The sequence below is a fragment of the Sebastes umbrosus genome, chromosome 2 (genome assembly GCF_015220745.1).
Source record: "Sebastes umbrosus isolate fSebUmb1 chromosome 2, fSebUmb1.pri, whole genome shotgun sequence".
NCBI lineage: Eukaryota > Metazoa > Chordata > Actinopteri > Perciformes > Sebastidae > Sebastes > Sebastes umbrosus.
Genome location: NC_051270.1, coordinates 13,020,099 through 13,034,583, shown reverse-complemented (window position 1 = coordinate 13,034,583; position 14,485 = coordinate 13,020,099). Strand labels below are relative to the sequence as shown.

At 41.7% G+C, this 14,485-nt stretch overlaps 1 protein-coding gene across 2 annotated transcripts in view; it reads right to left on the bottom strand.

The window, feature by feature from the left end:
• Positions 1-1,304: 1,304 nt before the first annotated feature.
• cd276 (CD276 molecule) overlaps positions 1,305-14,485 on the bottom strand; it is a 74,865-nt gene continuing 61,684 nt past the window's right edge. Inside the window, exon 7 of one of the 2 annotated variants that reach the window (XM_037752454.1) lies at positions 1,305-2,193. The gene's annotated coding sequence lies outside the window, so the exon portion shown is untranslated. The remainder of the gene's footprint in view (positions 2,194-14,485) is intronic. The other variant, XM_037752444.1, reaches the window with a different exon arrangement.

Genomic DNA, 14,485 nt, shown 5'->3' with positions numbered 1-14,485 from the left:
CAATCGGCAAAAAAAGCTAACCAAAGTTCAGCTGAAGCCAATATGTAGCCTGAGTAATCTAATCTAGTCAAATCAAGTGGGTAACTTCAAAAGGCAGTCTTTCTAGTAAAAAAATCTGAACGTATCCATCATCCATTTTTACAGTAACCACATATTCATGCTTAATTTTTTCATTTTGATTGCCAATTGATGGTCACTTGTATTTGAATGTTGTTTGAAGTGAATGTAATTTGGAATTAAGGATTGTGAAAGGCTTGACAGACTTCTAAATTAATGAGGGCTCGGCATTTGCTTCTTTTGTCTCACAAGAATGATTTTTTTAATTCCCATTCAGCAGTGAGCTGCTGTTTCCTCACTTACTTCAGTTTGGTTTTCTTTTCTTTTTTATTTATTTTATTTTGATTCCAAGAACCCATTTTCCACACCTCCCAAATCCCAAATTTCCACTAGCCCCGTGCCCCTTCTTAACTACAATGTAAGATTTAGAAGTCTTTGTAGACATTTCCGTTCTCGGGGACCATTGGCTCCAGCGCTCACTGTCAGAAGAAAACGTCTTCCAGGCTGGCATTTTCTTCCTTAAATCCCATGACATTTTTTCCAGTCCCTGAATGAGAGAATGAGCGCTTCTCAGAGAGGGGCCAACCAAATAAACCCCTCTTTGGGCCTAGAGCCACTAATCTGTAATTTAATTTCAGGCGGGTGTCTGGGCCACGAGGACACACGGCAAGGTCAAGGGCTACTGTACAGAGAGATCTGCGCATTTGGGCACAGCCCGGGGTTTGATCAACAGTCTCATCCAGCTTAGGAAGAGGACACAGTATGTGTGCATGCTCCTGTGCATGTGTGTGTGTGTGAGTGTGTGTGTCAGGGAGGTTTTTCTGCACTACTTACACAAGTCAGACTTGATGCAAGGTAGCTATTTCGCGTGTGACAGCAACAAACAATCACAGAGAAAATCCATTATTCAAAACAAGTCAAATGTTTGGGATGACTGAGCATCTGCAAACAGAGAGGGATTAGCCCTAAAATAGGACTGCGTCTAACTGGGAACAATTCAACATGTCAGTGTTGATCTGCATGTAAATGAAATATTTGTATTGCTTTGACCATAATTCATGTTTTACTCATTATGTAGAATAGTCTCGTCGGCAGATAAATCAACTAATGGAAAAGTGGAGGGATGAATTTGAGCAGCATGGCTAATCCTGTGGGTGAAGAAATGTCTGTAATAAACTCGACCTTGTTCTGCCTGAACGAGCACAAAGTGGCCCCGGGAATGGGACCAATAATTACCAATGACCAGGCAGTTTCACCATGTCCCTTTAATGTAAATAGGCACTGGGTTATCTGACACAAATGGCTTTGGCATTCATACATATGGACATATGGCACGGGGACTTGCTCGAGTACCTAAAAAAAATGCAATAAACAACCAGCATGGCCCCCCTAGTCTGTAAAAGATGAAACATCCCACACCAGCAGTAGAAACTAGCTGAGATACTCTGTGTTCATTAAAAACAATTTCTTACATATAAGGCTGTCAGGTCAGTGAGGAAATCAGGGTGTATCCCATGCACCATTTGCAGTTTGTTGGAGCTTAGCTGGCATTCAATTTCAATTCCCTCAAGTTACTGAATATAGGAGAGCGGCACACACTGACAGGTACAAGTTACTCCAGCGACAGACGCTAATTAGCAAGTGCAGGAGTAATGCGAGAGCCGAGCTCTCTTTCCGGCAGAGAGACAGCGATGGCAACTGAGGCAGGGTCATCTCTTTAAGTGTCTCACTTCCTATTAGACAGGAGATCTCTGGCACATGCCCCATCACAACCCATACAGAGTGATGTCAGCGACAGAGAAGGGATCCTGTCACATCCTGTAGTTTTCAAAGAGAGCCTCTCTTTTGCATACCGCACAGAACGACCCACTCAGCTGTGTTCGCTCACTGCCGTCACGACCGTCCATTGACAGAAAAAGGGAGCGGGGGCAATAGAAAAATAATGGCACATCATGTGTTTATGTGTTTTGATGGAAACTCGGGGGAAAGTCTTAGAAAGAAGATGATGGACTCATCTTCTGCGCAGCGAGGCTTTGACGTTCTGTAGGGGACGCTGGGAATAGTCTCCAGGTTGATGGATGGATGGATGGGATTACCCGCCAGACTCATCTCCTACCCGCCGTTTGGCCCCGACTCCTGGAAAAAGACACAAACACACGACACGTATAATGTCAGGCTGTTCACCGTGGGAGAGGTTATTAGCTTTGAAAAATAATGAAACACTGCAGGACGGTCACAGAAACCAACAGCTAACCCAGTAGCTAAAGCAAGCAGAGCAACTCACACTGCTAAAATTTGGCCTCACGTGCAGATTACTAATAATGTTCTACTATTATCTTTATAAATAATAGTAAAAAAAGAAAGAAAAAAACAACAAACAAAGCGAATTTGACATTATTAAATAAACACACCAATAGCAAGCTGTGTTTTCAAGGATGCTACAACCTTCAAGTCTCTCACATCCTCCTCTCTCTATCACAAGTGTCTTTCTGAACTTCTAATGCTTCTCCTCACTCGTGGCCCCCGCGGACCGCCCCACCGCTGGCACAGCGAAAGAAATGGTTCTCCCTGCATCATTAAACAGTTTGAATTAACTTGGGTGGAATTTAATTATGTCACACATGAAGCTCTCCTACTTGAAGCTTTTAAAGGCAATATAGTTGGCTATATGCTCGGAGGTTCGGCTTTTAGATACATCAGTCAAGTCAGTCAGCTATATCTGCAATTTCTAAATGAAAACAGTGGACTCGCCCATCAGGACGGATCTTTTAATTTGTGCTTCCTGGTGAGACATCCAACATAAATACCCTGCTCATGCTCTGTGTCCCATTAAGACCTAAACCGTGCTTGTCAGGAATGTACTTTTGATTTAGATATACTGTAAACTTAAATAGCTTTGACTCTGTGCGCATGTTTCCTCATGTTTGAAGCACTCACTGTATCAATCCTAATATTCCATCAGAGGAAATACAAAAATAGTCCCGTTAGTGAGCTTCTCCTACCTCCTAATCATTACCATCCCTTTATTACATTTTACACATGACAGGCTGGCGTGATGTGGATAAATCCTAAATGAAACCCTAAGGGCATTGCCAACAGCTTCAAAAATGTCAAAGCAAAAACTGAAACAGTAATAAAGTCTGTCATTCTAAACGATAGGAGTCTTCGCAAATTGCAACGCTCGCAGAAGAATATCTGTTTTAAGGAGCAGCTATATAGCGCTGCGTTTCAAAGTGCAGCCTGGCTTCCATTTGCTCCCTGTCAGAGAGTAATCCGACTTGCCAACTTCTCCATCACCCAAATGAACACAAGTCAATTTTCACACATGCATTTTCTCATCAGATTCAAATACCCCACCGTGCCCCTGGAGAGATCTGAGGATCTGTATTTCAAAAGAGGAGTCGCGCTCGCTGTTGAGTCCAGAGGTCAGAGGTGAAATGAAAGACCTTTACCAAGAAACTGGATGAACATCTGCAGCAGTAGAGTCTTACAAAACAACCACCCTGAAAATATATATTTTTCTGGGATTGTTAACACAGGCAATCAAAAAGTAAACTCCAACTAAAGTGTTTAACAAACAGCTTCTCTCTGCCTGAGAATCCAAAGCAGCCGTGGCAGGGCAGAACCATTCCTGCACTCCAACACCTGAGACACAAGCTGATGGACAGGTTCATTTACAGCAGGTACACGAGATTGCACACTAATTTACCCGGGCCATAGGAGATTGTTCACGTGAAAGATACAACGGCAGAGTGGATTCAATCTAATGAACCGTTGTAAATCCACACTGGGCCCATTTCTTTCCTCATTTACATTGAAATGTAAGTGCCATATTTCATTCTCCCCGTCGGTAACTTCCCCCCCCCTTTTTTATATTTATATACTTGTGGAACATCCCACCTAAAAAACAGCAGGCCCGCTGCTTTTTGACACAGACAGAAACAACAACAATCAGAGCAACTATCAAAGACAAACAGCAGGCATGGGACTATGAAAGTAAATGTTTGGGAATAACCTTGGAGAAGTATTCAGGATAATGAGGAAGCAGCTACACCTTGGTGATACTTAAAGATCATTACCAGATGATCAAACACACCGTGACAATTTCTCTGTGCAGGAATGGATAATTATACCACTCATAGAGGGTACAAAGATCCGCTTTTATGGATGCATTTACATTTCAACAAATGCAAGGCATTTGCTTCAATATACAGTAGAGAGCGGAGATGGAAATAGGATCCCGTGGGAACTGCGGAAGACAAACGGTGTGGTGTGGGATATATCTAAATAGCGCTTAGTATCATCAGCGTGGGAAGAGATATAAGAGGCTATTATTATTAGGCTTAACCATGCATTGAAGTACAGAGCCTTCAAGTAAACTGTGCGGTGTATGCCTCCAAATAAAGTTAAGTATTGCATTGTCTTTCCCTTCTTCCAGCCCCCTCTTTTTGAAACAAGTTGTAAATTCACTTTACGAAAACATCAGTGAGTGAAATTAATATTTCCAATCTTAATTTATAACTGATGAAGAAATAAAACCACCATCACTGCTGCTCCGAAGTCTGACATTAAGGCGTCTGATTTGTTGCTAAGGCTAGTGTCTGATAACACAATAAAGTATCCGAAAAATGTTTTAAAGGCTTTTAATAATAATGTTTATTTTCAGCTAATGTCTTCTAAAATGGGATAATTAAAGGAACGGTTTGATATTTTTGGGAAATATACGCTATGTCTTATAGGGTAGAACTATTACATTTTGAGCTTAAAAGGTGCTGTGAAGTGGAAAACTGTTGGACAGAGCTGGACTAGTTGTTTTCAGTCTTTGTGTAAAGCTAAGCTAAGCTAAGCTAAGCTAAGCTAGCCAGCTGCTTCACATTTATCATACAGAAGAGTGGTATAAATCTTCTCATCTAACGCTTGTCAAGAAAACAAATGTGCCTATTTTCTCAAAACTATCCTTTTAAATGTTGACTTTAGCATTTCTTTAGACTGTTACATTTCATTCGGGTTACATGTGTCTCATTTCCCTTGCAGGATGGGTAAGTAAGAGTTATTTAACAGACAACAGTGCTGCAGAAAATGTGTAGAAATCTCTGCAGGAGCAGGCCTTTACCAGCCCGCTCTCATTCCCAAGTCTAAATGGTAAATGGACCTGCATTTATATAGCAGCTTTCTAGTCTTACAACCACTCAAAGGGCTTTACACTACATGTCAGCATTCACCCATTCACACACATTCATACACTGATGGCAGAGGCTTCCATGCAAGGTGCCAACCTGCCCATCAGGATCTAATCTAAATACTCATTCACACACCGATGGCACAGCCTTTGGGAGTAATTTGGGATTCAGTATCTTGCCCAAGGACACTTCGACATGTTGACTGGAGGAGCCGGGGATCGAAACGCTGATCTTCCGATTAGTGGACGACCCTCTCTACCTCCGAGCTACAGCCTCCAAGGTTGCATCGGCCCATCCTTTTGACATCTCATACCGGCGTACCAAGCTTTGAGCTTACTCCAATGTAAACCCATCCATGTCATTACTAGACGCTCAGGTCAACTGCTCCGGCCGTCCATTCACTCCATTCGTGTAGGGAGGAGGTTGGCATGGATGGATGGCTCAAACAAAAGTGAGTTGAGTCGAGTCGAGCCGAACCATGCAGTGGAAATGAGGCATATGTGACACCAAGGGGTACCCAGTGTGTTAAAAAGTGACGACAAGGGGTCCTGACTAAGCGTCCATATGTGATGAATTGGGGAATGAGAACGGGATGCCTATACGGGACTGGAAAAAAAAGTGCAGTCGTCTGCCTCAGTGATAATTCACATAGGTCACAATGTATAACAATGATGACTATGAATGATGCAGTTATGCAGCAGCTCTTGCTACAGGCCCCTCCACTTTGTACCAATAACAATAAGCCAGGTGAGGTGTCTGACAGGTCATTCTGTTACTGCTCAGCTATTATTCCAAAGCAGCAGCATACATCACACTCGAAAAATCTCACACCTTTATCAGCTGTTTTTCTGTGGTCGAGGAACCCCACCCCTCGACCTCTCTCCGAAAGCAGCCTGCAGCCCCCCTGGTGTTAATTATAAGACTTTTTCCCCCGGAGCCTGGGTGGGACGTGAAAGTGCATTAATCTTGATTCTCCACTTCAGTCTAAAGGATCATTTGAAGAGACTCCTGTGGTAAGCCCCGAAGGCGAGGTAACTCAGTACCAGGAGAAAGGTAGAAGGAGTGGAAAAGAAAGAGTCACAGTTTATTCTGCGTTCACACTGGGATGCCAGCCTCCTCAAGAGGCAAGTCAATCATTTACCCTAAACCACTAATATTCTCAGTATGTTAATCTGGATGAATATGAAGAGTCGCACAGGGGGACATGCCAAGCCACCGTCTTGCACCTGTGCTGTTCCCTGATGCAGCATGAAGGTGACTCTCACCCTATAAGCTGAGCTGAGCACAGCTGACGGACTGTGACATGTCGATGAGTTTACATTCAGCTCTATTTCATTGCACACTTTTAGCCCATCGAGGATAAGCAGAGGTCAATGCTGCACTTTGCAGTGACAACCACAAATCACAGTAGATGCACATTTACCATTTTCAGCTGCATTACCTACAAATATGTTTTTGTTTTTTTTAAATGATTTTTTAATAACGTAGAATATGATACTGTTTTGTGATGTGTAAAAATAGTTTGGTACCAATTTTATAGCATCAAGCCATTGATGCCTGATGATTACTGATACCCTACTGTGTCTCTACGCCTTGTTGTTGCCAATGTCACAGACTCGAAAATGGAGAGATGGAAATGACACAGACAATCAGGTAATTGCTTAAAAAAAAAACACCACAGACTGGAGACAGCAATGGAAAAAGCTACAAGTTACAAACAGTGACAGTCTGAATACACAGAACATTTGAAATATTGTCAAACCAGAGCAAATGAGAATATAATTATAATTTCTAACCGGCTGACTACATTTTCACTAATTTACCACTAATTAGCTGCATGTGACAAGGGGATGCACCGATACCGGATCGGATATCAGGCCGATACGGATTCAAATTGCTGGATGGGAAATTGGTGAAAATAGGGCTGATCTATTCAATGCAATTCTATGTTTATATACTATATACATTATAGACTGTAATTTGAATTTCTGTTGAAGTTTTGACCAATTTATTGCTGCATTCAAAAGGTTTACACTTGAATTGTAATTCCTGTTAATTTTGAAGATTTTTTTACCAATTTGCTGGTGTACGATTATTTTAATAATAAATAACAATTCAGTAAATATATATCTATGTTTTTATTTGTTACATTTTGTTTTACAAAGTTAGGAAAGCAATGCTTAAGTCAAGCCGGATGTTGCCTTCAACATAAAAGAATGTTCCCAGTCACTTCCACACAGTGAGGCGTACGGCTTATTAATTAAACACTGGTATCGGATCGGTACCAAAGCCCAGGTATTGCTATTGGTGTCGGGACTGAAAAAGTCAGATCGGTGCATCCCGACACAATAAAACAATCACTTCTGATGTTTTAGTTGAAAGAAAACACCTTCCACAACATTCTCAAGCCAGCGTCATCAAATGCTTTTCGACAGCATAATTTCTCTCGCTTCGCATGTTTGATCATGGTCCTCCTTATCTCATTAGTTAATCTACTTCTACAGTAAGAAAAAACACTGAAGCGGTCGGTTGGCATGCAGAGACGTGCAAGTTTAAGCTCCCACTATACAGTATGAGCATGTGCAACTTCTCCTGCAGTTCTACCATAATGTGTGCACACTTCAGAAAGCTACACATAAAAGTCATCTCGCCGTTCAATAAGCAATATGTTTAGCTTCTTTCCTTCCCAGTGGGGGGGGGACTGTTCAGTATTTAGATTTGTGCCATCTGTAAATTCTCTGGTGCTGAACAGATTCTCTTTGATAGCTATCCTTTGTAAACAATAGGCTGGGATCATAGACTGTGTATATAGATGGACAACGCATCTCCACTGTCTCCCACTGGACAAAAGTGAAGCCAAAATATCCCGGATATATACAGGAGCTTGAGATTTTGATGTCATTTGTTGTTTTAACTGCGTACTTTTCTAATGCAGGTCGAGAGAGGGAAGGCTCTGAGAATATAGCTTGTGTTCAGGTCTTCATCGTGCCCTTATCCTGTGAGATTTTTGTTTAAGGTTATACCTTAAATAGTAATGTAAACTTTAAAATTCTTTTATTTAGTTTTCTTAACAGAAATGAATGACATGCTGAGATATAGGCCAAATGTATATTCTATATAGTCTTTTAGCCCTTTAAATCAAGAAGGCCTCGCGACCCCCGGTGAACTTTTGGCGACCTGTAGTGGGGGACAGGATCCCATGTTGGGAACCAGTTGTCTACATGAATGCACAATTGAACAGAATTGCAGGTTATCACGGAGACTATAGATCCAGTGCAGCCTTTTGCTTTTTATATATTAGTTTTCATTGCTCCATCTGATGCTCATATAGAGCTTTATAAAATAGCCCCAGAGAATAGATGTTTGTTTGTGCGTGTAGATAATGTCTGTTTTTATTATTGGGATAATCACTTTTTATCAAAGTAGATACAGTACATTGTTTTGCTTGTTACGGCCCTATTTATAGAGCAGTTTTCATCAACTATACATTGATGGTATGTCTCAGCACCACAGTGTCCCAGCTGTCTGTATCAATGCATGCACCATTAGTGTGTGTTTTTCGACATCACCACACCGCTGATCTTGTACACAGTCTCTCATCTGCATTATGAGTAATCTATGGTAGTTAATTGAGCCCAGAGGCAGTTGGTTTCAATGAAGGCTCCTGTGCTTTTCTGGCAAAAACAGGAGGAAAAAGAGCTCTCTGGAGAAGGCAGCTCTCTGTCGAGAGGCAAACAGAGCAGAACTCCTGCCGTGTTCATTAGCTGTCATTGATCAGCGATTCAGTGGCTGCGCAACTCTTACCACACAGCTCACATATTACCAGTTTCATGTCCTAAAAATGTATATAAAAAGGTAAGAAAGAGGAGCAAGCACAGCATCTTCCTTGTTATATTTGATTTTTCAGTGCGTTATTTTGATGCGAATGGATGTTTGCCAAGGTTCTCAACGGTATGCAGACGGCTATGCAGCACACTTGTCTATTCCACAGTTTTCTGATATCAATATGAGCTACTATATTCAGTTATTGGCTTCCCTCAGAGGCCATCATCGCTGCAGCCTATTCCATCACAGGAGATGTACTGTAGAATGAGGCTGCGAGGTATAAAAATGCTGATAAATGGCTGAGACAAAAGCATAAATAATGCAGAGATCAGAGATACTGGAATAGTGAGTCAAGCTCCACTTCAAGACACCTCCCTCGAGGGAGTCCAACGTAAGTGTCCTGTCTGACATCATCAGTGTCTGCAGGGCCTCACCTGCCACATACAGCAGAGAAGAACTGGAGGAGCCCCCCCTCTGTCTCTCCTAGTCCTTCACTCTTCTTCCCACCAACAAAAAAATCTGATTATCAGAGAGCTCACATCCCATCTCCTATAGCTAGCCGCAGTAGGCTTTTAAAATACATTCAGACTAGTTTCCTCCTTTCAAATTTCACTCAATTTTTCCCCTTTTTTTATCTCGTCCCCATCCTTTGAGAAAGGACTCCCTATGTGCAGTCTGTACTTGTAAACCCTGAGCTATTACTGCAAACGACTATAACAACGAGATATATTCTTCAGAGTTTAAGTGAATATATAGGGGTGAATTAAATCAATATTTCACAACTCTGCTGAAGGAGCTGGGAAAGGCCTATTATGTAGCACTAATTGCACCTATAGGGCCTATCTTTAAAAAATGAAATCTCTCTCATTGGAATTCATCGAAAGTCGTCAGGTAGATGACCGGGATCGTCCACGCTGCTCCTCATTTCACTGAGTTTTCTTTATTCCCTTCATGTCTGCCTTTGAAAATTTATTCTCTGCTCATTTGCAGCCTTCTCTGTCTAGGCCACGGTTCTGCACAATACCATTCTTTGCTGACCCTTTACACATAAAAAAGAACAAAAAAGACTTTCAAAAACCATCGCAGATTATGAACAAAGATCTAGCAGTCCAAAGCAGAGTTTCACCCGGAAAGTTGTAAGGTTTCTCAAGACAATGTTTCTTCAAAAGATATTACTTTTTTATGTCAGATGAGTCAGTTGTGTGATGTGACGACACTGATATTCATCATTTGTTTGTGTTTTAAGTGTTACTGGAACCAGCATTATTCAGACACTGTGATTACGCAACTATCTGTGAGTACACTTCCACTGGCAAATGCAAAGAGGGAATTTCAAACGAAAAAGACAACTTTGGAAAATAACCAGCTGACTCACTCAGTCTTCTGAAGCATCACATTAGCTTTGGCTGATGGCTGCACAAGGCTATGTACTACGGAGAACAAGGATTTTGACCCACATTTATGACAGAAGTCTTGGCCTGTAAGGAGTTAACTCTGCAGGCTCAGTATGAAGTGGAAGGAAAATATGTCCAACCAACCATCTCCCTACATACATAAAGGTGAAATCAAGATTTACTTTAAAGGGGACCTATTATGTTTATTTTCAGGTGCATACTTGTATTTTGTGTTTCTACTAGAACATGTTTGCATACTTTAACGTTCAAAAAATGCTTTTTCTCGTACTGGCTGTGCTGCAGCACCTCTTTTCACCCTCTGTCTGAAACGTTCTTTTTGAGCTCCTGCCACCCCCCCCCCCCAAAAAAAAAGCCCAGTCTGCTCTGATTGGTCAGCTGGCCCACTGTTATGATTGGACAACCGGACTCTTTGGACGCCGCTCTAGCTTTGTTTGAGGGCGTGCCAAACTAGCGTAATGCAAATGTGCTACTTGGTGACATCACCATGTTACAATAGAAAAGGCGGGACTTCAATCAAGACATTTCAGGCAGTTCAGGAGCAGTGTTTCTGTGGGGGAGAATAAGTTGATTTTGGGCTTTGTAACTTTGCAGACCTTTTACATGCACAAAAAAAACTATAGACCACGGTAAAGGAAAAGGCAAAAGCACAAAAACATAATAGGTCCCCTTTAAAATAAATCTGAAGAAGCCTGCTTACAGAGGGCAAAGACAACAAGTCGATTCCAAGTTTTATTCACTGAACACAGCTACTTCTACTAATGTCTAAGTTTCCAGAACCACAAAGTTGCCATAATGATCATCAGTATGTAATATTTATGATAGCACACAGCGAGTCTGAGCCACTAACGACGGCAACAATCTACAAAATATTGAGTGTGCTGCAGATAGCCATTTACTGTTATCTGTGCTGGGCTGCCAGTAATGAAACAATAAAAGTTTGAGTGGATGAACATAAGTCACGAATGAACACATGTATCGATAAGGCAAAGGGTTTATGAAAACAAAGTGCCGCCGCGCTCGAAAACGACTTAATTAAATGCAGAGCCTTGCTTTATTAAATAAGATATGCTGCACTCTGCATAAATGCGTTAATCGATAGCAAAACTGCCACACAAATATTAGAATAATTGATCCGGGATGATTCAGCAGCAGGGAGGTCGAGGGGCTTGCAGGATATTACCCAGCAATAACAGTCTCGGTGAAGGTCAGTGGATACTACAGTAATGACAAATGTCCTCTCTTTGACTCCTACTGGCCAGACTTTATTTTGGCTAGTTACAGGAAATTACTTTCTGCACCTTCCATCATCTTCTACTCACTCTGCATGCTGCGGCTTTATGGCAATGACCAGTCAGGGTATAATAAAAACAAGCTGTAACTGTCCAACCTTGTAATAAAAAGTATTCACATAACTGACACCAAACTGCTGGTTATTAAAGTAAGAGTTAAGAGGAAAGAACAGATACAGTGTGGGTCCATACTGTATGCTAATTTGAGATAGCAGTGAAGTAAGTGTGACTCATAGACAGTGGTGCGACTGAGCAGTATCATCCAGTTTATTTTTCTCTGCCTCCTCCGCAATAGATGCGTGCCCATAGTGTACACAGACATGGACAACACATGCATGCAGACTACATTAAATCTGCACTGCTTCTAAGATGCTGTTAAGCATGTGGGGGACTCCTAGTACAGGTTTCCCTTATTAGCAGAATACATTTTTAAATTGTCCAAAACAGCAGGAAATATTCACCAATAGCTAAAATTTATCAAATTGTGCCTCATTTTCTGACAAAAAGACAGAGCAGCTGCGCCATCCTGTTATCACTCCAGCGCCATAGTGACAAAAAACTTCAATATCTATCAAATCAAAATTGATGGAGTGCCTCTAAAATGTCTCTACAAAAATCAGCATCCGACATCAAAACATTCATGTCTCAACAAAAGGGGAAATTAGTTTTCTCTTCAGAAAAAAAACAAAACACAAAAATATCCCCTGCCCTCCCAACTCCTGTCCTTTGTTGATTACCGCACTATATATTTTTTCCCGAAATAGCTCCAAGGTTCTGGGCTTTCCTGGCCTATAGAGATCCATGTGCTGGGTCCAGGGAGGGATATAGTGTCGGACAGAGGTTGGCCGTGGTTGAGTGAACATGGGGCCAGTGGGAGTGTCCCATACTTCTCCCCAAGGGCCACAGGGTCCAACAGTGCCAGCACCCTGGCTCCCATCACTATCGGAAATGCCTGCCTGCCTACCGCTGCATTACTGCTGCTGCTCTTGGTCCAGGTCAGCCTGCTACCAGAGCGGAGCCATTAAAGAAATAGGGAATACAGCTATACAGTTAGTCTGACAATATAAGTGGGGAAAAAAACACCATCGTCCTTGCTCACTGAGAGACAACGACATTCAAACATGGTCAAGAGAAAGCTGTTTTCACAACTGGAGACTGAAGAGAGAAACATCTAAATAAGAATGATCTCCAACACCCGGTAATGATACTCAAATAGCATAGAATAACTGAGGGGCCTAAGACTCCTACAAAAATAGAAACAGTAGAAAATGGATTAAGTCCACATATAAATTATAAATATTCTGGTCTCCAATGAACATCTGGATTTCTTTTGGTCTGTAAAAATGGGGGTGAATAGCAGCTAAAAGAGGGAGGACAGACCAGTCTACCAGGGACTACTCATGGGTGAGTCCATCCACACTTCAGCAAAAATGGTCAACCTCCACCGTTTCATGCGCCCAGCAGGAGGTAACCCTCAGAGAGGGAGATGCAGTGATATCAGGAGAAGGCATGGAAGCATGTCTAGTCAAGTACTCTCGAGATACCATATACGGTGTATATTATTTGATGTTTCCATGTAATGCAGCTGTACCGACAAGGTTTCCTCTCAGTCTGGTCACACCATTTCCTAGATTACATAGCGATTCTCCACATGTCCTACAGGGAGAATCCAGTTACTAATCTGTTTGCCTGTGTTCCCAGTTATCAACACTCTTCCTTCTGTCAGGCTGGTAATCTGGGTCATCTACTAATCCAGAACAGACCACAGTTCAAATCAAGCAGGCCAGTTACAGTACCCAGAAATATATCGGATAGTCGGACCGCCCTCCTGTCTTCAATACGGACTGTCCAAAAAAGGAAAAAATGCAAAAAAATTATCATTAAAAAAATAAATAAAATAGAAATCTCTCCATGTAAACAAGCAATATCAACAGTCCATTTGAGATTAGCTTGCTCAGCTTCCTTCATCCACCTTCTTCTACTGTGTGAGAAGTGGAACTGTCCATGGTGCTGAATATCTGGTCACATTGCATACAAAGAGTACAGTTTGCCTTATTACTCTGAGGAATATAAAAAAATAAAAAAAAGCAAATATTACTTGTACTTGTATTCCCATAATTGAGCATAAAATCATGCTGTAAAATATGCTTTTCGTGCTATTGCGGGGGCCACTTTTATACGTCGCTATATTTCTGTAGGTGGTTTATATTTAAGTCTGATGAAGTGTCACTCAACCAACCAATACATTTATTTTTGTAACCTGACCCGCCAGATGGTTTGTTACATGGAACCATCTGAGAAGTCGTCACTGGAAACTGTTTTGAAAAGGAAAGGCACTTTCAAAAAATACTTGGCAGGTGAATGGATGAACCATCTGTCAATTAAACTAACAAAAGCAAAACTAACTGAGGGCGAAAACATCGCCTTCAGTGCCGTTCTTTGCTCTTCTTTCAATCAAGAATTACTCTCCAGTTCTGATATAACTGATGCTATGGCAGCATCTACGCTAACCTCTTCCAGAGCCACGATTGTTGTTTAGAACGAACAGTCGCCTCTCTGTGTCGTCTCACACACACATAAGCCACGCCCGTAGCTGCCAGTGGCTCCTCACAGGACGCTGATTGGTCCGTGATCTGGCTTGCCGGACACAAACGCATTACTTGAAGCCAGATAAGATGGAATTTTTTGTATGACATGTAATCCTACAATTCTCGTGTGA